Below are 24440 nucleotides of genomic sequence, written 5' to 3'. Positions count from 1 at the left end.
TTTAATGAGGTTGACACTGTAACAGAACTATCCTCAAGAATCCTTGTTTCATTTTTTAAGGAGCTTGAAACAAGACCAGGAACCATGCTCTGACACTTTGTTTCATTTTTTAACGAGTTTGACACAAGACTAGGAACTATCCTCATGACTCCTTGTTTCATTTTTTAAGGAGCTTGACACAAGACCAAGAACCATGCTCCAACACCTTTTTTAAGGACCATACGAGAACATGGCTCCCAAGAGGTCCACACTAGATGGGAGAACCACGCTCTGGGAGGAATACATGTCAACTAGTAGCAATGGTAGATCGAGTTCCAATGCCCCCAGTACATAATGTATTATACCATCTGTGTGATCATCATCAGATGTGGAGACGGAATGGGTGGCCACATAATTGACCTGTGGCGGGGAGGGTACAACTTGTAGATAAGAATCAATAGGGGACGATGGTTGCAAAGGAGGCACCTGGTGACTAATGAACGAAAATTGATCAATGGTCACTATTCTCCCTTCGTGTGGAAAAAAAACCACATGAAAAAGCAAAGAAACAAGAGCTCCCATGACATAAACATAGTCACATCCAAGGAGAATATTGAAATATAAGGGACCTTGGACTGCCATCACATCTATATAGACGGTCTTTCCTCTCAAAGTAATAGGGAACTTCGAAAGGATACCTAAAGGTTGATTGGCTTCTTTGTTGAAAGCCAACAAATTCTAGGTGATAGGCACAAGCTGCGGGGATCCCAAAGCTTGCCAAATAGTAGAAGACATGATGTTAATAGACAAGTATTCATCTAATAGAGTGCCATGTACTACCATATTATAGGCTTGTACCGTAATTTGGAAAGGCACATAAGATGGGAGGCGGAATGCAGTCAATTGACTCCAATCAAAAGAAACAATAGAACTTGGTGGGGGTATCATAGGATTTCCCTCATGCTTTACAAGAATAGGAGAATGACTCTCTTGAACAACTGGGATGGGAGGGCCACTCTTCGATTCATGAGAATCTGAGGAGACGAGAAGAACATGAGTAGTATGATCACTACTCTCTTCAGGAACAGAGTGAACAACTAAAGGCGGAGCCAAGTCGACACTCTTTTCAAGCAATGGTTGGTCGAGAACAGGCACAAGAGAGTCATGCTTAAGAAGAGAAGGACGGCAAAGAGATGAATCCAAGTAAATCTATTTACTAACTAGGAGAGGGTTAGAAGAAAGCCTCTAATAACCAATAGGAAGTTGGGGTTGAGGAGCTGTAAGGTTTTCCAATACTTTGAAAGCTTTATCCATAAGAGGACAAAGGTGAAGAAGACACTCTCCTTCACATAACCTACAGGGGAATTTACCATGGCTAGTTGAGCGTGTAGCATCAACATGATATCTAGAGGTCGATGGGGATGGTAGATCTAGATTTTGAGATCATACCTCTAAGACTCTGGGAATACTAGGACAGTCTTGAAGGAGATGGTCACCCTTACATAGCCTACAAGGGAATTTTACCTTCTGCACAGGTTCAGAAGGCTTGTCAATGGGAAGTGAATTTGGAGAAATAGCTACATGGTTGGCCTCTCACTTATTCGACTTCTTATTCTTCATATTCTTCTTCTTCTTCTTAGCCTCCTGGTTACTGGATTTCAAACTTTCACCAAGCGAAGTAGAAGAGGAGGGTGAAGAAATAGGTGAAGAAGGTGAGAAGTCAACCTTAGAATCAAAATGGTGTTGTTCAGGTGAAGGAGATGGCTGGAAAAAAGTTGGGACACTCGGGACCACCGAGGTTGAAAATAACCAGACAGGTAAACCAATAGTTAACCCAAGAAGGGACAATGTTTCCATATAAGGAGTGCCAACGTTTCCAAAAGAAGGAAAAGGACTAGGACTCCCATCGGAGGGGAATCCTTGACTGGTAAACTCTAGAAATGTTGCCATTGGAATCGACCCTAAAGAATCACTAAGGAATATAACTTTAATGAGGAATATTTCGTGGGCAGTTAATTTTAAGACACTGAAACAAAACTTTTCCTTTTCATATTTTAAGAGTTGAGAACAAGGAAAAGATGACTCTAGTCACTTTCGGTTTGAAGGAGATCGAAAGGACAAGTGCTCGATGATATTTTAAATTTAAAGAGTCAAATAGATAAAAAATGACTACTTAGGGTACTTTAGGCACAAAGGATTACCAGGTAACAGTGAACTACAGAATACCTCCTAGCGAACCAAAAAGTATGAGCAGGCAATCTCCTTGAATGCTGTGTTTGGTGTATCACGTTTACAAGGCGGCAAACTCGGCTTCCTATGGATAAAGGATTGCAACCTATAGGGGTATCCCTTTATATACACGACAATACGTGGAGCACAAGTCCGTGCTAGTGCTGTCTAATGCAATAACGTTGCGAACGGTAGCGGCTAGGTTTAAAGACCTCGAAACACGTCTCTAGCCTAGAATACTAAATGTGAGCGTTAATTTTCAATGCTTCCTTAGGTTAATTCAATACATTTTAATGGTTTATCTTGAATTAGGTTTCAATTTCAAGGCCCTACTGTTGTCATCTGAAAACTTCTATATGCATCTATATGAGAAAAGAAATCTTTGTCTTTGACAAAATTTTACATTAATTGAGGGATAGAGAACACACAATCAACACAACAACCAAAGAATGAAATCTTTTACTAATACATGTCCTAAATTCACTTAATCTTCCTTTAACAACTATTTTTTTAATTTCATTTATCATGCCTATGATGATGCAATTCTAGCCTCTCAATAATGCTACTAATGCAACATTTTTGCTTAAGTAAGCTAGAATGATGTTCTTCTTTTCATAAAATGAAAAATGAATCTTTCACATAAAGCACTTTAATGAAAATTTTCACAATTCTGAAAAAACAAGCATCGATCAAATCCAAAGCACAATAAATGAAACTAAAAGCAACTTCTCCCCTGAATCGAACAAACCAAACACATAAATGCTTCAATCGACAAACCAAGCAATGTAATCTATGCTTGGAAAGAGAAAATAGACACTCGAAATAAGAGAACAAATGAGACTCTTTCACTCATTCAATTGAAAATAAAGCAATATAGATGCAAGGACTTAAACAAGAAATGCATGGAGCAGAAAATCAACAACTTGACTTGATGAGCCGATAAGCAAATGAATGGATAATGACCTAGATTCCCTAGGAACACAAACCATCCAAAAACTCAAAAAATCAAGTAATGCAATCTCAAACCAATCAAGCAAACAAATCAAGCTAACAAAGCATTCTAGCTAGGGAGAATAAAGGAAAACAAGCCAAGAAACAAAATCTATGAGGACAAGACACATTGGCAATGATTTAAGAGAAACCCTGATTTTAACCTATAGGAATCGGCGCGAATATATAACTAGCAACAAGCACCATAAAAATTCTGTGGCGCAACTTTCCAAAAGGAACTCGCGTTGGTCGACAATATTGTTAGCAGAATAATAGTGCTGATGGAGGGATTCAAAGAAAAACAAAAAATTTCCACAAACCAAAAATAGACCTGTCACTCTAAATTCAAGAATCAAAGCAGTAGATAACGTAAAGTACATATTACAAAAGAGAAATAGTAATACGAGAAAAGTCATCACAAATCATAAAATGAAAAACAATCCAAAAAGAGGGATGGATCCCCAGTATGGTCGCCAATTTGTGGAGTAGGAAGATTCTCTCTATGGATAGAGACAATCCCTCTAGCCCAGGGAGATGGTCTAGCCACAAACAAGACAATCTGACATAAGTTCCCTTAGATTGAGAATGGACAAGATCCTACCTCTTGTATTGCTAATCCTTGTTTGATGAAGTCCTTGTGTCTTTTCTCCAGCGATCAACTCCTTAATTTCAATCAAGCACTTGAAACAAATAGACAAGAAACAAAAGCAGACATGATAGCATACAATAGATTACCCCTACTTAAGAGGCTAAGGAGTCTCAAGCTACCAAATAGCATATGCAATTAATATAGGAAACAAAATATCAGTTGTATTTTTATGACAAAAGGGAAAGTACAACCTTCACCTTAGCGTTGCATGTTTCCTTCGACGTGTTCGGGTTCTAACACCACTGTTAGCATCTCATGATTCACCTCAAACAATGGAAGTTCAAGGCTTCTTCTTCTTTTCTCCAAACAAAAAAAACTAAAAAATTATTCTCCCTTTACAAGCACAAACTAGAAGGCTAAGACTATCAAGAGTTGTTTTGGCTATCAATATTTTGCAGATTATTCCAGCCCTTTCATTCACTAACTGAGGTTGGAAAATGAGGAGTTTATATGTCTTGAGAGAGGGGATATGGATCCTCTTATGATGGGAGAGGTCTTATCCCTTTTGTTTTGTTCCATTTTAATTGGGGAAAGCAACCCAAACAGTCTCTCTCAGCTCTGTCTCAACTAACCATTTACCAGACTTCCGTTCATGAAGCTTCTAGACCTGGAAGCTTCGACTCCATTTTTAAATACTTTCCAAAAGATAATCAGCATGGGCAATGGATGGATACCGAAGTTGATCGACACTAGGCTCAATGTTAAACTCTACAAATCGGCGCGGGGAAGAAACTGAGGGATAATGCCGGACTTGAAAACTGAGTTTGAAGGAATATTCTGTGGAAATGATGTAAGAGGGAAATGTTTTGCAGATGAAGAGTGATGTAAAGACATGTTATTCATGATAGAAAAACACATGAGGGTCACTATAGAGGTCCTCCAGGATCAAGGAAAGGGGAGTATAGGGACAATGACAAAATGCTGTGTAACAGGAGCATATTGAGGACTTCCAAATATTGAATATCAAGGTACTCATATTCCAGAGGAGCATATAATTGATGTCTTCATAAGGACTTTAGAAGATAACAACCAACATGAAGTTAACTTTTATGAACCTAAGCCAATGAAGAATGCATTTAGGGTGGCAAGAAAAGTTGAAAGAAAAATTATGGCAACAATGAGGTCTACCACTCACAACTATAAAGATGGAAGTGTTGTCGTTCCTATCCTCCCACAATCTACAAGGTGACACCACAACAATTTGAGGAAAAATAACAAAATGGTTTTGTTACAGTTGTGATAGAAAATACACTAAAGGTCATAAGTGTGCCGAGAAGAAATTATTTTATATAGGTTGTGAAGAGGAGGAAGAAAATGAACAAGAAGCATCAAAATAAGAAGATATACACCAAGAACCAACCCCAAAGGTTGAAAAAGGAAATAAATCCTACCATATATTGTAATGCATTGGCAGGAATTACCACTCCTCAATCTCTCAATATAGAAGGATATATCAAGAAGAAAAAGGTAATAGTGTCGATTGATTCAGGTGGTACCCATAATTTTATTCATTGTAAGATAGCCAAGGATTTGAATTGATTTCTATATCCAACACCAGAGTGTCAAGTGATGGCTGCAAATGGAGGAACTATAAATTGCTTAGGGAAGTCCCATAATATCAATCTAACCATAGGGGAATATGTATTTGTCAGACCAGGAGGTAACTCCTCAAATGAAAATTGTTTTAATCAATTAGGTTGTTCATTATTATATACAAGAGGGAGTGACTGTTCAGTTCATCTCCCGATGACTCTGCATTTCCTCTATTATTTATTTACACTAATTACAGTTGTTCACCCAATCCCTATGATTAGGTGTCAACATCCCCCCCCCCCCCTTAATCTAAAGGGATGTTGGTGAGTCCAAGCATCGTTCTGAATTCTTCAAGCTTTTCTCTTCCAAGCACTTTGGTGAAGATGTCTGCAATTTGCTCATTAGTGTAACAATGGCGAAGATGGATTGTTTTGGCCTCAACATGATGTCAAATCAGATGATATTTTGTATTAATGTGCTTCGTTCGATCATGGAACTTTCGATTCTTGGCCAACTTTATTTCAGAGGTATTGTCAATCATGAGTGGAGTTGATTGTACTTGTTTTACCTGCAAATCTTCCAAAATTTTCCTCAGCCACACAATTTCTTTTGTTGACTCAGTTGCTGGCACATATTCTGCCTCTGTTGTGGAATTTGCTAGAACTAATTGTTTGCGTGATCTCCAGGAGACAGCTCCTGATCCAAGACTCATAGCATAACCTAAAGTATATACCACAATTTCTTTGTCTCCATCGAAGTCTGAATCAGAGTATCCAATCAAGCTAAAGTCACCCACCTGTGTATACTTGATTCCAAAGTCTTGAGTTCACTTCAAGTACTTTAGACTCTTTTTGTAGCAAACCAATGTCCCTCACAAGGCTTTTGCATAAACCTGGAGAGGATTCCAACAACAAACGAAATGTCCGGTTTGGTAGTAGTCAGGTAGTTGAAACTTCCTACAAGCTGTCTATACTTTGTTGCATCCTCAAATTCTTTTCCTTCAATGGATGTGAGCTTTGAGTTTTGTTCCATTGGAGTAGTTAGAGGATTGCATTCAGTCATGCCAAACCTGTTCAACAGATCTCCAATGTACTTCTTTTGATAAAGGAATATGGACTTCGGATGTTGAGTTACTTCAATACCAAGATAGTAATGAACATAGCCCAAATCAATCATTTCAAAACCTTTCCTCAATTCATTCTTTATGGATGCAATGTAGCTCTCATTGTTCCATGTCATAAAAAGATCATCTACATATACCACAAGATATACAATTGTTTATCCAAATTTCTTGACAAACAAAGTTGCATCATCAAGATTATAATGTTTGAAATTGAGTTTCAGAAGATGCTCTGTTAGTTTTTCATACTAGGCTCGCAGTGCTTGTTTGAGGCCACACAAGGATTTCACAATTTTTCATACTTTATGTTCATGTCCTTTTACAACATATCTTTCAGGCTGGGACATAAAAACATTCTCTTTTAGATCTCCATTAAAGAAAGCAGTTTTTACATCCATTTAATGGAATTTCCAACTGTTCTGAGCTGCTAGGGCAAAGAGTGTTCGAATGGTAGACCATTTTGCTATGAGGGCAAAAGTCTCCTCATAATCGACCTCATCCTTCTATGCAAAACCTTTTTCCACAAGCTTGGATTTGTGCTTGTCAAATGAGCCATCAGATTTATACTTGTTCTTGTAGACCCACTTGCAGCCAATTGGATTGGTTCCCAATGGAGGATCAACAAGCTTCCAAGTGACATTCTTTATCAAGGCATCATACTCCTTTTGCATTGTTTCTTTCAATTCATCATGAGAAGCAACTTCTTTGAAGGAAGTTGGTTCAAAATTTGTAGAGAAATTCAATTCACAATCATAAGAAACATCCATACCAATAGGTGAATCAGAGTCATCTACATCAACTCCATTTTGTCAGGTTGAATTTCTAGTTCCTGTCTTTCCAACCTCATCAGGATGAACACTTTCAAGTGTCTTTGTCAGCCACTTTGGGGGCCTTTCTGAGATGGTCTAGGCTGCTCCGTTGATTGAGTTGGGACTGAATCAAGATTGAGTCTCCCAATTCTGTCAATCATATCACTCAAAGTATCATCCGTTGTTGGAGTTTCATACGGGGGAGCGAGTGCTTCAGAAGAAGATTCCACAGGTTGATTTAGTATAGGAATCCCCCCTTCAAGATGTGGAATCTGATTATCAAATTCTTGAAATGATTTTGCATTTGCGAATCTATCCAAGCGATCAAGTTGCTGCTCAACAACATTGTCAGTTTTGGATGATTCAAGAAAGATAACATCTCTAGATTAAACAAACTTTTTATTGACTTCATCATAGAGACGATATGCTTTGGAGGTGTTTGAATACCCCAAGAAGATACACTTATGACTTCTTGCACCAATTTTGTTTCTATGTACCTTTGGTATCAAGGCATAACATGTGGAACCAAAGACCTTGAGATGCTTTACCGAAGGAATGTGCCTATACCACATTTCATAAGGACTCTTGTTTCTTATAGCGTTAGATGGACATCTATTCTTTACATATACAACACATAGAACTGCATCAACCCAAAACATCAATTTTACATTTTTGAAAAACATCATGGAGAGCAACATATTTAAGATTGTCCTATTCATTCTTTCAGCTACTTTGTTCTGTTGGGAATTATAGGGCACAATTATTTGATGTTTTATCCCGTGTTGGTGAAGATAGTTTTCAAATTCATTTGAAGTGTATTATTTTCCATTATCAATGTGAATAGAGCCAACATGAGATTGTGCATAATTTTCAGTCCATGTATGAAAGTTATTGAATGTTTGAAAAGCATCAGATTTGTGCTTCAATAAATAAACCCAATACATTCTGGTATAGTGATCAATAAATGTCATCATATATTTATTTCCATTTGCAGAAGGAACATGCATTGGACCACATAAATTTGAATGAATGAGTTCAAGTTTTCTATGTGCTCTGGAATGTGAATCATGAAAAGACTGTTTGCTATGCTTTCCTAGAATGCAAGCATCACATTGCTTAAGTTTCCTAGGAATTGTAGGAAAAATAGTGACACCATTTCTCTTCAACAAGCGGAGGCTGTCAAAGTTCAAGTGTCCAAATATAGCATGCCATAACAAACCTGATGGAAACATACCTTCTTCATAATGAGAATTATATTAGAAATTTTGTGCACGAGCAGAGGTACCTTGTAGCTTGAGAAGCCTTTCTTCTTTTATCCCCGTCATGACAAGTGAGTGGTCTGATACTTTTCTCACCTCAAGCTTGCCATCAAACATATGAATGGAGTGTCCTTGCTGGCAAATGTGGACCAAGGACAACAAGTTTCTCCTCAGCTGTGGGAGATATAAAACATGATGCAGAAGAAAGTATGGAAGACCAGGCAATTTAAGCCTAATTGTGCCAAGCCCTGACAGCTTGAGTTTTGATTTGTCTGGAAAGTATACTGCTCCATCAACATTGTCAGTAAATTCTTCAAAAAAATCTCTTCTAAAATTCATGTGGCAAGTTGCTCCTGCATCAAGCAACCAATCAATTTTCCAAGAAGCAAGTGAAGCATTAAATAAGTCTTCATTTACTCCAATATTATAGTGTGCCACAAGATAGTGAGTGGATTTAGGTGCTTTACCTTTCCCTTTGTCATTAGTTTTACCTTTGGGTTGGTTTCTTTCCCGCTCAATTCTATCCCAAGGCAACTTTCATGTGGATGCATCATGTGATCCATCTCTTTTGCAACGCATGCAATGCAAATCTAACTTTTCTCCTTGAGAGTGTCTGCCCCTCCTACCTCTGAAGTTTCTTCCTCTTCCTCTTCGACCACCTCTTCCTTTGGAAGAATATTGAGCAAGATTCTTCTCTCTATGTGCAAGGCACAAAACCTCTTTAGAGGACCGAGGAGCTGTCTTCTTCCCAAAATCTTTCTCTCTTTCAACAAATTTTTTCATAAGGGAGTCAAAGGTAATATATTTGAGGTTTCCATTTTCTTGCAATGACTCAAGATAATTTGAGTAAGTGGGATAAAGTGCCTTGAGAAAAGCTATCAGAGGAATGTCTAGTTCAAAATTAGTGACTTTGATATCATGCATAATAGATTTTACTTCTGATGCAAGAGCAAGAGGATCATCATTTTGTAATTCAAGGGTGAACAATTTAATCGTGAGTTGAACAACTTCAAGTGCAGAGTGTGAGTTATAGAGTTTCTTCAGTTTTTGTAAGGCTTCGAAAGCATTTGAAAATGGTGAAATATGGCGACTAACCTCTTCATTTACTGATGCTGCAATCAATGCATAAGCCTTGCTGTTCTTATTTTCCCAAATGGAAAATTCCTTGTCTGAGGTAGGCTATTCTGGTTCTTTGTCTTTGTCTCCAACACACACTCCTTTCCACAGCTCATTAAAAATGAGAGTGTGTTTGATTTTCTGAGACCACTCAGGATAATTTTCATTCCCATTGAGGACCACTCCCATAATAGATATTAATGAGTGCATTTAAAAATAAAAATGTATACTTCTACTGCCAATACGCTGTAAGAAATTACACTTCTGCTTGTAAAAAAAACTACAATTTTAATGTATATAACAAAGATATGGACATGCTCACAAAACCCAATAAGTGGTACATAATTGTACCCATTCCACACAATAATATATAAATTAGGCCCGCGTTATATCCAAAACACCTGTATTAAAAAAAAATGCCGAGAGAGCATATACATCGTATATGATAATGCGTATACTTGGCAGATGCCTTAGCAAACCACAGAATTGTCAACAAACTTGTAGATGAGCGTACTGACCAAATCTTTCAACATTGCATTATTCCACTATGCGGAAGGCTATTACATTGTTTCTTGTGCAAACATCATCATCATAGTAGCAAGGGATGTCATCGTCTGACTGGTGGACCTTCGTGGGAAGTGTTTCTGGGTAGAAGAGACAACCTAACTACTAGTCTTGAGGATTCAGATGAGATAATGCCTAGTCCTCGAGCCAACGCCACAACTCTCATCCAACTATTCAAATGCTTCGGGCTCTTTGTCAAATAATTGGTGGCTCTCTCGGGTTCTCACATGATTGGGAAAGCACAATGCTTTTCCATAGTCCATAGGCTTTATAACCAGAGTGGGACAGGCCAGACCGACCCTACCATGGAGCTGACATACAAGGAGCAACGTATGTAAGGGAGTAGCTGTATGTATTGAAGAAGTTGTATGTATGAGGGAGCAGTGTATGTGTGAGCAAAATAATATGCAGCGTGGAGATGGCAAGGGAGGGAGGGAGCGCTTAATGGAGCAGCGCATGTAATTTCTGGATGCTCTGAAGAGTCAGGAATAGAAACGCATATGATAGTGCTCTATCCAGGCCTCTGGAGCATGGAAAAGGTGTCAGTTCTGCAAAATAGGCAGAACATAGGCCAGGAGAGAGTTACAAGGGAAAATTGTGATGCCAAAGATAGAGCTGGCTCTGATACCATGTCAGACCAGGAGGCAACTCCTCAAATGAAAATTGTGTTATTCATTTAGTTTGTTCATTATTATATACAAGAGGGAGTAACTGTTCAGCTCATCTCCCGATGACTCTCCATTTCCTCTATTATTTATTTACACTAATTACAGTTGTTCATCCAATCCCTATGATTAGGTGTCAACAATATTGAATAGTCCAATGCTTTCCATTCCAATGGGTGGTGTTGATGTTGTATTAGGAGTTCAATGGTTACAATCTTTGGGGACAATAGCCTTTAATTTTCACTAGAACTTTTCTTGATTTGTTTTTGGGAAGGAATGGAAATTGAATTAAGGGGTATCATAGGGAAACCTAGGTGTTGAAATATGGCAACAAGAATATTCCAATTTAATTTGTCCTTGAATTAAATCATGAATTAAAATCAAATTTAGTCTTAACAACTACTTGGAAATAATTAATTAATTCATTTTAAATTAATTAGTTGGATAAATTCAAGTTAGAAGTCTTTCTGAAGTCATGCAAGAGTTATCCCTTAAATTAAGGAGATAAGATTGAGTTATATTTTAGTTGTAATTAGTTAACTCAATTTACTGAGTTAAGTCCAGTTAAATTAGTTCAAAATTGTTTGAGGAACTAATAGTGAGTTAACAATCAGTTGATGCATTACTGCTCTCAACTAGTGCTAATCCAGTTAACTGAAGATTCCCTCATCAGAAACTCATGCATGTGTATTTTGAGAAAGACCTAGTTGAGATTAATGTTCAAGGATAGTGCATTATCAGTTGCATGTGTCTTCTCATGGAGAAAACTCATGCATGCAGTCAAGGATTCATCCTTGAGGATTGCGTAGTTTTGAAGGCTTGTTTTTCCACTTAGTAATAGGCTAATCATCCACAAGGAACATCGCAAGGAAATAGGAGCTTGGAGGGCAGAGAGGAATGATGGAGAGAAGCCAAGATTGCTTGTGAGCATCTGTGAGGATTGTACTGAGAGCTGGCTAGCTATGAGAGCTAAGGCTTTGTATAACTCCTGTGTATTTCCACCATGTATGATAATACAATAGTGTGGGGTTTTTATCTGAGACTTTCCCAAAAGTATTTTCATGTGTATTGTGCCATTGATTCTTCTTCTTCTGGTTATATTGTTCAACTTGATCTTTAAGCTTCCGCAAATTGATAGTAGAAGTAGGTTATAATATTCTTCTTTGATTTATATTGCATTATCGGGTTAACCTATCACATATTATCGGCTTAAGACATAATAATCCTATATATGAAGACTTAGAGAGAAACGAGAGAAAGGGGATGCTATGAACTGCTGAGATGCATAGAGTGATTTTTAAAGACTTGATCTCCACCTTGAAACAAGCATTATCCACTAGAGTTTTGATTTAAATGAATCTGTATCTAAAGGGAAATACAACTAGATGCTACTGTGACATACAATATGTGAAGAATTAAAAACATATATGAAATATGGAGGGAGAAGAACATACTGCAATCCAAATTAGTTAGAATCACCATAAAATTTGTACTAATCTTTTCAAGAAAACCAGAATACAACAAGATTCAAGTAGGCCTTTATGAAAATAGGAAAGGTCCCGCAGAAGAGCAGTCTCTCCCAAAATTCTGAAACTTTGTTAGGTGTTTCTTCCTCCCTTTTATAAGTAGAGGGAAAGCTTGAGAATCAATTACAAAAATATCTCAATCCTAAGCTTTCAGCTATTTGCATGACTAGCTGTCTCGATGTGTAGGATCTGTCGCCTCCAATTATTACAAGAGAAAGATGCATTTCTTTAAAATAAAACAAAATGACAGACTAATAAACAAACTGAATAACAAAATGTGAAAACTATAATGATGGTGTATGGAAATATCTCCTTTCCACTTCCTCGGATGGCTTTTGTCCTAGCTACATTTATGCCGCATCATGCCTCATACACTCCTGGTCGATTCCCTATTGCTTTTAGTCTTAATAGTTTTACTCCTTCCTTTTATAGAAACCAGGGGCGATCACTCTTGATGGCCATAACATATCCTAAGCACAACTTCCAAATCATCCATCCCTCTAGACTCCCTATATAACACTATCAGAGCCATATGTGCCTCTAAAACTGTTGGGTTGTGTTATATTCTTTCCACGACTAACCCACATAGTGAATCGGGGGGTTAGACGGGGGGTGGAGCCCCCCCTTCGTTGCGCCAATTACACAGCGGGGGGGTCACAGGCGGGTAGCCCCTCTACGGGGTCCGGGGCAGCGCCCCAGGAAATTTTTTTTGGACCCTATATTAGGTTGGGCGAACCTACCTATGGTTTTCAGTCCTTGGTTTTGGACGCGATGGTTTTTCGGTCCATGGTATTGGATGCTTCGAAATGTATAAATATGTATTGTAACATTGAAAGGAATATAATGAAAAATCAAGCCGGTAGTCCTGGTTTTGGGATCCAGGGGAAAATCTCTGTGTATATGTGTTTTATGTGTTAAGCTCTCGCATTGTTTATTTTCTCTGTTTTAGAATTCGTATGTAGGTAATTTCTGTACATGGTTAAAACCTACAAAAACAACCATAGTGTAATATCAGGAATTTTCCAATGATTGACACTTAACATTGAAAAACATTGCAAAAAAACGAATTCTGATCCCTTTTAGGCTCCTTTTGTTCTTTTTCTTCATATGACTAGGTGTTATGACTGAATTCTTAGCCCTAAGGCACTAGAGCCTTTAAACTCCTGTCCAGGGGCCTTTTTTCCTTTGTAAATATTTCGACTCCTTTTCCTTTAATTTCCTCTATAGACCATGCACTTAGCCAAATACCGGAGCTCATAAAATCGGGACTTCACACAGAACATGCTTCATGAACCAACGAAAACCAATCACTTTTTATGCTTAGCTCATGGTTCTTCGGCTCTTCCCATGACCATAGGTCAGCCCCTATATCAGAGCCCCCCAATTAGAAGTTTTCAATTGGCAATTCCATTATGACGCATAACACGCTTCAACCTCTGATTGTTGATCTCCGATTAGTGATGTCATCACTGCCACGTGTTGCTTCTTGAGTGGTGACACATGTCACCTAGATATGCCCCCACAGGACCCTCTAAATTTCAGATCTGCATGCCATGTGTCCTCCCTACTACCATGTCAAGGTGACGCCAGCCACCATGTGGCCCTATCGAGACTAATAGAATTCTGCCATGTGGCCCCCTTAGAAGAGAGAGAAAAAGGCTTGCCTGCCCTTGGTTTCTTGTTGATTTCCTTTATTAAACATTTCAAGGATTTCCCAGCACTTGAACACAAGAGGATCAAATCTCAGAAATATTAATCGCAATCATAACTTTAAAATGGTGTCATCTATTTTATTTCCGATTGTGACATGTCAATCTCCTATTGTTTCGATGACTTGGACCTCTAATATGTGGGATCGCCGATGTGTGAGCCCTCTGATATTGCAGGACCCCCCGATTGCCTATATATATAGTGCCTTGAATCTCCACTCTCTGATTTCCGATATCGGTGATCTTTGATCACTGGTTTTCTTTGACCTCCCCTGTGGCTGCTTTAGAAAACTCCGATTTGCAGGATCCAAGATTATACTTAAGAATTTTTCCTTGGTTTTTTTATTTTCATGGGTAACTTTCAATCTGCTCTAACTTTTGATTTCGGAGTCCATTTGAGGATTTCCATATACTGTTGGAAAGATAATTCCGAGAAATATCCATTGGGGGGGGGTCTAATTTAGCTTTGAGTACTTCTACGGATTGGAGGATTTCTTCAAACATATTTTTTCTTTTTTCTTCTTTGTATAGCTGAAAATCTTTTTTCGGAAGGCAACAACACAATGCATGAACATAAATAGACAAGAGACATATCATGTAGGCTATGAGCCAGGGCCAAAACCTCTCACTCTTTGAGAGGAAATAACACACAAATTCTTCTTCTAGAGATTCCAATTGATGAATACCAAGACCAAGACCCTTGACCTATTACCCACTTCAAGATCAAGACACAACTTCTCTTGACTTTATTTTCTTCTTCGTGATTCTTTCTTCGCTTAGACCTTATTTGAATTAATACATTGTCTTCAAATCACTACCTTATCAAGACCTTCTCATCACCATCTTTAAGATATTCTTCTCACTATCATGACCTTCATACTACCAGAATATATGACTATGGTGCACTATGAACTGTCTCATCTTCTTCGCTGCCACTAAAATATGAACTGTAGAGGGATTTGAATTCCCTTACACACCCAAACTCTTTCTTTGCCTCTTAGACCGATTTATGTTCTCACATCTGAATCATAGAGATGTTTCACTATTCATCATCACCGAAAACTCAGATAGGATATCCAAAATCTGTTGACCATATTCCATAGAAGAATTCGAACTTGTGACTGTTTCAAGAGTATCGAATTGTGGTTTATATAGAGACTATTCTTTCTTGTCACTGTGATCTGCATTTAAGAGGGATCCAAATTTCCTTCTCCATAGAACTGTAGTCTTGTAATATTCCAATTATAGCCTCTACCGAAACATAGATGATTTGAATTCCTCTTTTGTCTTAGTTCACCGAAATTTCATAGATGTGAAGTTATGGATTGTGGAAATGTGAGGATCCTAGCCTCCTATATATAGTGATTCAACCATATATTTAGGCCGACTTTAGCATCCAAATGGGTGTGTCACTTTGGGTGAGCTGACATGAGTTATTCCTTCATTTTATAGGCCAACATCAAGAGAAGAGAGTTGTGAATGTCTTTGGAGGGCTTTCTAGACATTTAATTGACTCATATACATTTTACACACACTCAAGGAGATCTCTTCATACATGACATTAATTCTTTGACCTTAATGACAAATCCTAAGGCTGTCAATGGGGGCCATCTAAAATAAAATCACTTGCTCATGAAACCCATGAAGCAAGGCTTACAATAATAATTTTATTTTCTTCATTAAATCATTTACAAAAGTCACAATTACATGTAATTATGAAAATCAAACCTAGTTACACTTTTCAACACTCCTTAACTAGGGCGATATTCATAATGGTACTTGGTCATTCTCAATATGAAGAATTTCTCATAAGAAGAATTCTGATTGGTAACTCATTTGTATAGCATCATATCAACCAACAATGTTACATAGAAAGGCCTTAACTAATAACTCCTTACCTCCACAAGATCTGAGCTCAACGTTGGCAAGACCAATGATTTATAGACACTCTCATTATTGTCTCTCTCATAGCATACCCTACTTGGGTACTCAGGGTATGTTCCATGAGGAATATTATTATCTTGGACTCCCTATCCCTCAAAGAATATTGGTCCTCCATGACCACTCTTCTATTGGATTCCATATCTCATCCTCAAAGAGCATCAGATGCCAAACGATTACCCAATCCTCCATTCTTTCTTCCCAGGTGAAGACCAAAATGTCATGTCTATCTCTTTCTCTCAAATAGGGAGGACATATTCCAATAAGGAATGTACTCATTCCTAAAAAAGGAGTGTACCTAAGCTCCCTCTTGGCTTAGTAATTTCCAAGTTTCTTCCAAGTAAGAAACTTCTTTTCCAAGCTCCCTATAAACTAGGGACCTATAACAATTCCTCATGTGGATTAACCAACTACCTGAAGAACCCCTCTCTTCTTCGATGTCATAAATTTCTTTTGTCATGGAGTCTTCATCTTTCAGGGACTTATTCATAGGGAACATACCAACCATCACTTTCTGTTGGAAATACTGGGGGGGGGGTGAATCAATATTCCTTAGCAATTATCACTTTTTAAATCTTTTAGAGAATTAGTTAATCTTCAATTATTATTAATGTTTATGCAGTAAAAATAGAACACAATAGGCATAAGAATTCTAGGTGGAAAACCCCCTCTGGGTCAAAAACCACTGAACACTTTTCTAATAAATTCTTTAATCTTTAGACCCAACTGAAATGAAAGTTACATCTTCCTAGAATTATAGAAAATCATTCTTCTCCACCTTGCACTGGAAGGATGCCCCAACGCCCTAGTTTCTTCAGTAGTCAACTGAATGGATCCCCAACACCCTAGTGAGCCTCAACTCACCCTAGCACCACCCTACCACCCTGAAGTGTTTAAAGGACCCAACCTATAGGTGAATTCATTCACCTGCCTAGCACCACCCTACCACCCTATAAAGACAAAAATTAAATACAAAAGTGTGGACTCCCGTACCCGGGACAATGATCCACTATACAATATGATTTACAATGATTTTGACCAAACACCCAATCACACTATGACCTACAACCCAACCATGAAATCACCCCAACAGAGACTCCTATACCTCCCAATAATTCCTTTTCGACTCTGGGCAGATTGACTCTTTTACAGTAATGCCTCTTCCAATGATGATACTTTTATAAATGACTCTTTTACAACTTTGCAATGATGACTCTTGGCCTTGACACTTCACAATATATAGATGGTTGTCATGTCTTCAAAGTATGTCCCGCTAAAATGATTCCTTTTATTTGATACTTATGCTCTTGAATTCTTTCTTGAAGTTGTACTTGAATCTTCTTCTACCTGCATGCAAAATTTTCCCAACGAAACAATCCCAAAACAAACAAAATACCCTTCAACTTACCTCTACCTACAAAACACATGCAAGTGCATAATAATGATTAAATACAAATTAAAATTACAATGTGTACCTGAAGCGTGCTTGTCACTTTTGGTGTTGACTTGTTGCAGCAGTAGAAAAAGACTCCCACTCTTGATATAGGCCTAGACTCTATGCAAGACTATATCCAAAACTGACCTAAATATATATACAATAAAAATTGATGACAGACCCTAGACTTATGATGGACCAAGTTCTAAGTATAGCAACATAGACGTGATGATGGATCCCTGTTGGGATTTGAAACGTTGACAAGCATGATTATTACTATGGGTACTCCGAGATTCAACTGAAAAAATGAACCACAGATGCCTGGAATCCAACATAGACCATTCTATCAACTATGAAAAGACAAGTAACATGAAGATACAACATCATATAGATTTAGCAGACTTGGTGTAGCATCAAATGTGTAGTATCAAGAATAGGATATCCGAAATGTGGTATCAAAATTAATTGTGACATATAGAGACATAGAGATATAACCGAGACCTTGTATATACTTACGTTGTCCTGCAAAAACATATGTGAGAGATGATACTCATATTTCAAATGTAAACACTAATCATACATACCTTTCTATAGGAGACTTACCCTTGACTGTTGATGTGTGGTCCTTATGGTAGTGATCTTTGTATGCATGCTTTTTCTTGCCTTCTAGGAGCTCGATATTGAATCTATTGTATCTATGTAATTTCAAATCTCTAGGGTATGAAATTTCGTCCTGTGGTCGCCCTTTGAGTCTTATTTCCAATCCCATAGGTCTAATCAACATTGGATTCTTTAAGAAAGAGTTATTCACAATCTCCCACAATGACCTAATTATAGATGGGTTTAGTAGAGCAAACTTGTATGAACTGCCACATGTCACTGTTGCGACCTTCGGACTTGAAACACTACTCAAAAAACTACAGTCCATTCTAATTCTATGATGACTTACGAAATTTGAATCTAATGCTTAGAGAGAAAGTTATGATGATTGTCCCAACATCACATGTTTGACATAGAATTCGGGAGGCTACAAAAACCCTAACTTCCTCAGATAATATCTCTGCAAATATAGCACACCAAGATCTGAACTTAGGTTACTAGGTTAACCAAGATTTCGGCTCAAATGGTTTTTAATTGCAGCTTCTGAAGCTTCACAGAAACAAAGTTATAGAGAAAATTCCATGATGGACTGTTTGAAGCCACAAAATCCCTACTAGAGGAGGATATGAGGGTCATTATTTATATGAATGTATTGAGTTGAGAGGGTCCTCAACAAGTGAAATTTGGAGGGATTTTAGGAGCAATTTGTTTTATTAATTATTGACTATTCAATGACCACAACCAATTATGAGTGCCATGCCACAACCCCATAGGGTTTTAGCCCACTAACTGGGGTTACTAATTTCAATCACAAATATCTCTCAAACCATGAAGAATTACGTGGCGTGCCATGTATCAACGGAAAAATCTCGATGAGTAGAATCCATATAGAAGATCCTTGACCTAGAATAGAGTAAGTTTTCAAGTCAAAATTCCCATGCAAGATTGGGATAGCCCCTGGTGCTACTTTGATTGACATCAATGACAATCACTGATCAACACTTTCATCCATGAGTTAGTCATGTCCTCATATCATTAGAAAGTGATCCATTAGTTTTTCCATCTGGATTTTCTTCATGTCATTCTGCTTTCATGCCATATTTTCCAGAAGGATCTTACATCCTTCAATATGGTCCTCTTGGAATTCATACACATGTCTTCCATTTGGTAGTACTACATAAGCCCATCCAGATATTAGTTAAAAAATAAGAGATGAACACTTAAATCAAAATTACCTTTGTGATGGTATTTCATCATGACATCTTCCAGTTTGCAACAACATTTTACATACATGTTGTCATATCGCCCAAAGATATCCATTATCAAGGGTCTCCATATTTTTCCAACTTCCATCAGAGTCTTCATATTTTTCCACGATATTTCCTAGTCAAATCTTATTGGTCTTTTGGATGTTGATTTCCTTTATCATAGTTGCATATCTCATGATCTCTTCCTTCATTTATTCACACATTTCATTCCCAGGAGCTTCCAATCAGAGTTCCTCAATTCTATTCAACCACTTCATACTATATATGAGGACATATTATGTTGATTTCATCTAGTGTGACCTATGCCTTCCTGCATCCTTTCAGAGGAGGAGCTCCTTTTCCTTTGATCATGCTTCTCAAGATAGAAGTAGTGATCCATGTTACTCGCAACCATACGACATGAAATTATAGTATTGAATACAAGGATACATAACTAATTTACCTTTAGGTCATCTAGGCTTCTTTCAACAACTTCCTTGATTGAAAACATCTTCAACCCCTTGATCTGCTTCGTCTCTTATGCCATTATACCATCATCCCATGAACTCCACAAGTTGTAGTTCCCAATGAAACACTTGATTCCACTCTAGATCAGTGAATACTCCAATGAGGATTCCATCAGAGAATCTTAAGGATATCACATATCCTTATTCATCAGATGTTTCCCTTGATGTATGATGAGCCTTGTCTTGGATGACTTATTCCTTTCCTTAAGTTTGCAATGAGGTTCCCAAGAGCTATATCCTTCATATTTGACTGCCATGATTTTGTTCTAGATAACCTTCATGTTTCTTATGGTGATGTCACAAGCTCTTGTTTCTAATTCTTCCATGATGCCATGATCCATATTATTATTTATTATAGCCATATCCTATAAGTTTTAGGAGCTATGACAAGAAATTTTATGAGGGAGACTATATTAGCATAGTGGAGATCTCTTACTTCCTCTTTTCTTGGACTCCTCTTCTTTGGTGATATGGGCTTCTTCTCTTCCTCTTTTGATATTGTCTCTTTAAGACAATATTTCCTATAATGACCATATTTTTTACATGCATAACATTGAATCTCAACTATGCTCTTCTTTCTTTTCTGAGGAATTTTTTTTTCCAAACTTCCCTTTCTTTCCTACAAATGTTTAAGTCCTTTAATGTTTAAAACTTTTTCCCTCAACTTCTCTTCTTCTATCTTGCATAGAAACCACAAGTTGTCGAATGAGGTAACTTTCTTATCCCCATGGACATTTGTTACCTTGTTCAGTAGTTAGTGCATTTTGAACAATGATGCTTATCTTCTTATCATCTCTCCCAGATCTCGCAGTTGAGATCTTATGAAGATATCCATTCATATTTGATACCTTTAATTTGTGTAGATAAGATCTAAGCCATGTGACCTTCTTTATCGCATCTTCAGAGAATATTATTACGAGTTTATTATATGCATCTTTTTGATGTCTCCAATATTTCTATATGAATATTTCTATATGAGGGGACATTTCATAAGAATCCCTTTCCATGAATTCAGAGGAGACCTTTTTCATTGGTGTGTTCAATGACTTCACGTTCTTCGAAGACTATGTATGTCCTCCTTTTTCGTGCAAGGAGTTCCAATGACCCAACCCGCTTATAGATCTCATTGCAAACACAAAGTAATTTTACCAAATTTGATTAAAGAATGAAAGATACTTGACAAGTGAAGATGAGATCTTCATATTGATCACTTTGATGATGGTTGAAGAAGATGTATTAGTGCTCCCCTTTGTATGATCTTTTTCCAAATTAAAAAACCTTTCTTCAATAAAGAAGACAACGCCTTTTGATCTAGCTCATTTTGATGACGGTGATTGATGAGGATTTCTTTTCTGCTTCCTTGGATGATATTATTTAAGGAAAAGGATAGAATCCTTACTTAAATGAGAGGGAACTTGCCTCATTTCTTTGAAGATGATGATTATGCCTTCTTTCTTTCAAGATACTTCAACTACTTTGGTAGTGAATGAGTGCTGATTAGAATTTCTTCTAGGGTTTCCACTTTATGCAAGATGATGTGATCTTCATATTTAAAGTCCTTCGAGCTACCTTTCTTTGTAGATAACTTGATGAGGGTTTTTGTGGTATTTTGATGATGATTAGAGGATCCAAAACTTTTTTTGTTGTAGACTTATTCTTTGATCTAGGGTTTTATTATTCAATGTAGATCTTTATCTTTTGCTTTGATAACCTTCGACTTGCTTTGATGCCTTTCTTGAAACTCGATCCTTGAGTGCCTCTTTGATTAGATGTCCTTCCTTTGAATTCAACACCTTAGATCTAATACCATGTTGAGAAATCTATGGAATTAACATTGGGTGATTTCTCTTTTATTAGTGAATGCTTGTGAATGATTTTTACTTCTTCAAATTAGGATATGCTTCTTATAAGATTATTAGTTTTCTTCTTCATCAAACAATAACCAATACATGAACATAAATAGACAAGAGACACAACATGTAGGCTATGAGCCAAGGCCAAAACCTCTCACTCTTTGAGAGGAAAACCCACACAAATTATTCTTTTAGAGATTCCAATTGAATAATACCAAGACCAAGACCCTTGACCTATTAGCCACTCTAAGACCAAGACACTGCATCTCTTAACTGTCTTTTCTTCTTTGTGATTCTTCTTTCGCTTCGACCTTATTTGCATCAAGACATTGTCTTCACATCACTATCTTATCAAGACCTTATCATCACTATCTTCAAGATCTTCTTCTCGCTGTCATGACCTTCATAGTACCGAAATGTATGACTATGGTGCACTACGAACTATCTCATCTTCTTCACTACCATTGAAATACAAACTGTAAAGGGATCTAAATTCCCTTAGACACCCAAACTCTTCCTCTGCCTCTTAGACCAAGTTCTATTCTCACATCCGAATCATAGAGATGTTTCACTTTTCATCATCACCAAAAACTTAGAGAGGATATTCAAAATCTTTTGACCATACTCCATAGAAGAATCCAAACTTGTGACTGTTTCAAGAGTATCAAACTGTGGTCTATATAGGGACTAGTCTTTGTTGTGACTCTGATCTACATTTAAGAGAGATCTGACTTCCCTTCTCCATAGAACTGTAGTCTTGTAACCTTCAAATTGTAGCCTCTACCGAAACATAGATGATTCGAATTCCTCTATTTTCTCAGTTCACCGAAATCTCAGAGATGTGATGTTTTGGACTATGGAAATGTGAGGAACCTAGCATCCTATATATAGTGATTTGACCATGTATTTAAGCCGAATTTAGCATCCAAATGGTTGTGTCACTTTGGGTGAGTCAACATGAGTTATTCCTTTATTTTATAGGCCAACATCAAGATAAGATATTTGTGTTTGTCTTTGGAGGGCTTTTTACACATTTAATTGACTCATATACATCTTACACATGCTCAAGGAGATATCTTCATAAATGAAATTAATTATTTGACCTTAATGACGAATCCTTTCTCATAAAACCCATGAAGCAAGGCTTACAACAATAAATTTATTTTCTTCATTACATCATTTACAAAAGTCACAATTAATTGTCATTATGAAGACCAAACCTAGTTACACTTTTCCACACCCACCACTCATCTTGTTTCCTTCCATCATCATCCTTGGTTTCAGTCCATCAGTCACTCTACTATGATACTTGACCTTTTTTGAGGATTCCTCATTACCTTAACTCTGGCAGGCCTTTTTCTGTCGAATTCAACACATTTATGCTAGAAGTGTGGTCTAGATGGTGGTGTACCTTGGTTCCAGTTTTCATCTTTGTTTGGTTCCTTGAATCAAGGAAAGGGGATCATCATTTCCCTTTGACTTGGTTGTTTCTCACATGTTCAACGCCAGCTTATTATCGCATGACTGAGAATCATACACTTGATAGTTCGGTGATCCAAATGATTATATCAGTGATTCCTGGTGTGTGTGAGATGTTCCAGACCTCACGAGGGGGTGGCCCTTCAAGTATCCCCCCACATGCCCAAGTGTATGCATATGTTGATCCAACCTCAGATTCAGTTCTACAGATGTGATGGGTTTGGTTTCAGCTGCTTTCAATGCCCACAACATGCATGCCTCCTTCAGATGATCCATTCAGATCTTCAGAGCCTTTTCCTATTCAACTGAGATTCTTTGGTTGTGATCCCCCCTCACCATGTTAGATTCAGGGGAATTATGTCTCATGTACTCGAATGTTATTATATTTAGTCTTGGCCTATGTCTTTCCAACCACATTATGTATATGGGATTCATTGTATTGTTTTTTGGCACATTTATGCCAACATATCATGTATCGTGTACTTTGTATCTCAGTGTCACATTGTTGGGCTCACCATTATTTTTTGTACTCAGTTATCTTGGCAGTTATGGGTATGCCTCCCCTGCCTCATTTGAGATCATGTACTCCAACATAAAATGAGACTTATATCCATTTAGTAGGTCTCACCCCCTCCATTTTTGTGCTTACTTCCATTGCTTCAGTTGTATCTCTCTCTCTCTCTTTCTCTGACTCCCCTTTGGTGCCTTATGGAAGTGTAACCTACAATGTATTTCGATCATATCATTTTCGCTTGACACTCATATGTTGGGGAGCAATCTTTTATCACCAAAAAATTATCACCTAGCCATTTTTAACTAGGTGGATCAAAATACGCCATGTAGGATTAATTTTACCATAGTAAATTCACTTTCACCATGGGAAAACATTAGTAAACCATTTTAATTAAATTATTTTTGATTAAAAATTAAAAAACCCTATGACAATAATTGAATAAATCAATATTTATTTAATTTTCTCTAGGAATCATTATTTGATAATTATTCCTTGTCACATTTGACTAAATCACCTAGGAATGATTAAATAAATCACTATTTATTTATTATTACTTAATTATATTATTGGAATAATTGTTAAATCATTATTTAATAATTATTTCAGTTTCACACCATTCTTAATCCTCTTGAAATAATTAATAAATAATTTTATTTGTTAATTATTTCTAAATAAAGACATTTGACCATTTTGAAT

Source organism: Pinus tabuliformis, chromosome Q, assembly GCF_031772625.1.
Source record: "Pinus tabuliformis cultivar Carrire ecotype Pingquan chromosome Q, CPIR1, whole genome shotgun sequence".
Taxonomy (NCBI): Eukaryota; Viridiplantae; Streptophyta; class Pinopsida; order Pinales; family Pinaceae; genus Pinus; species Pinus tabuliformis.
This window is presented reverse-complemented; position numbering follows the sequence as displayed.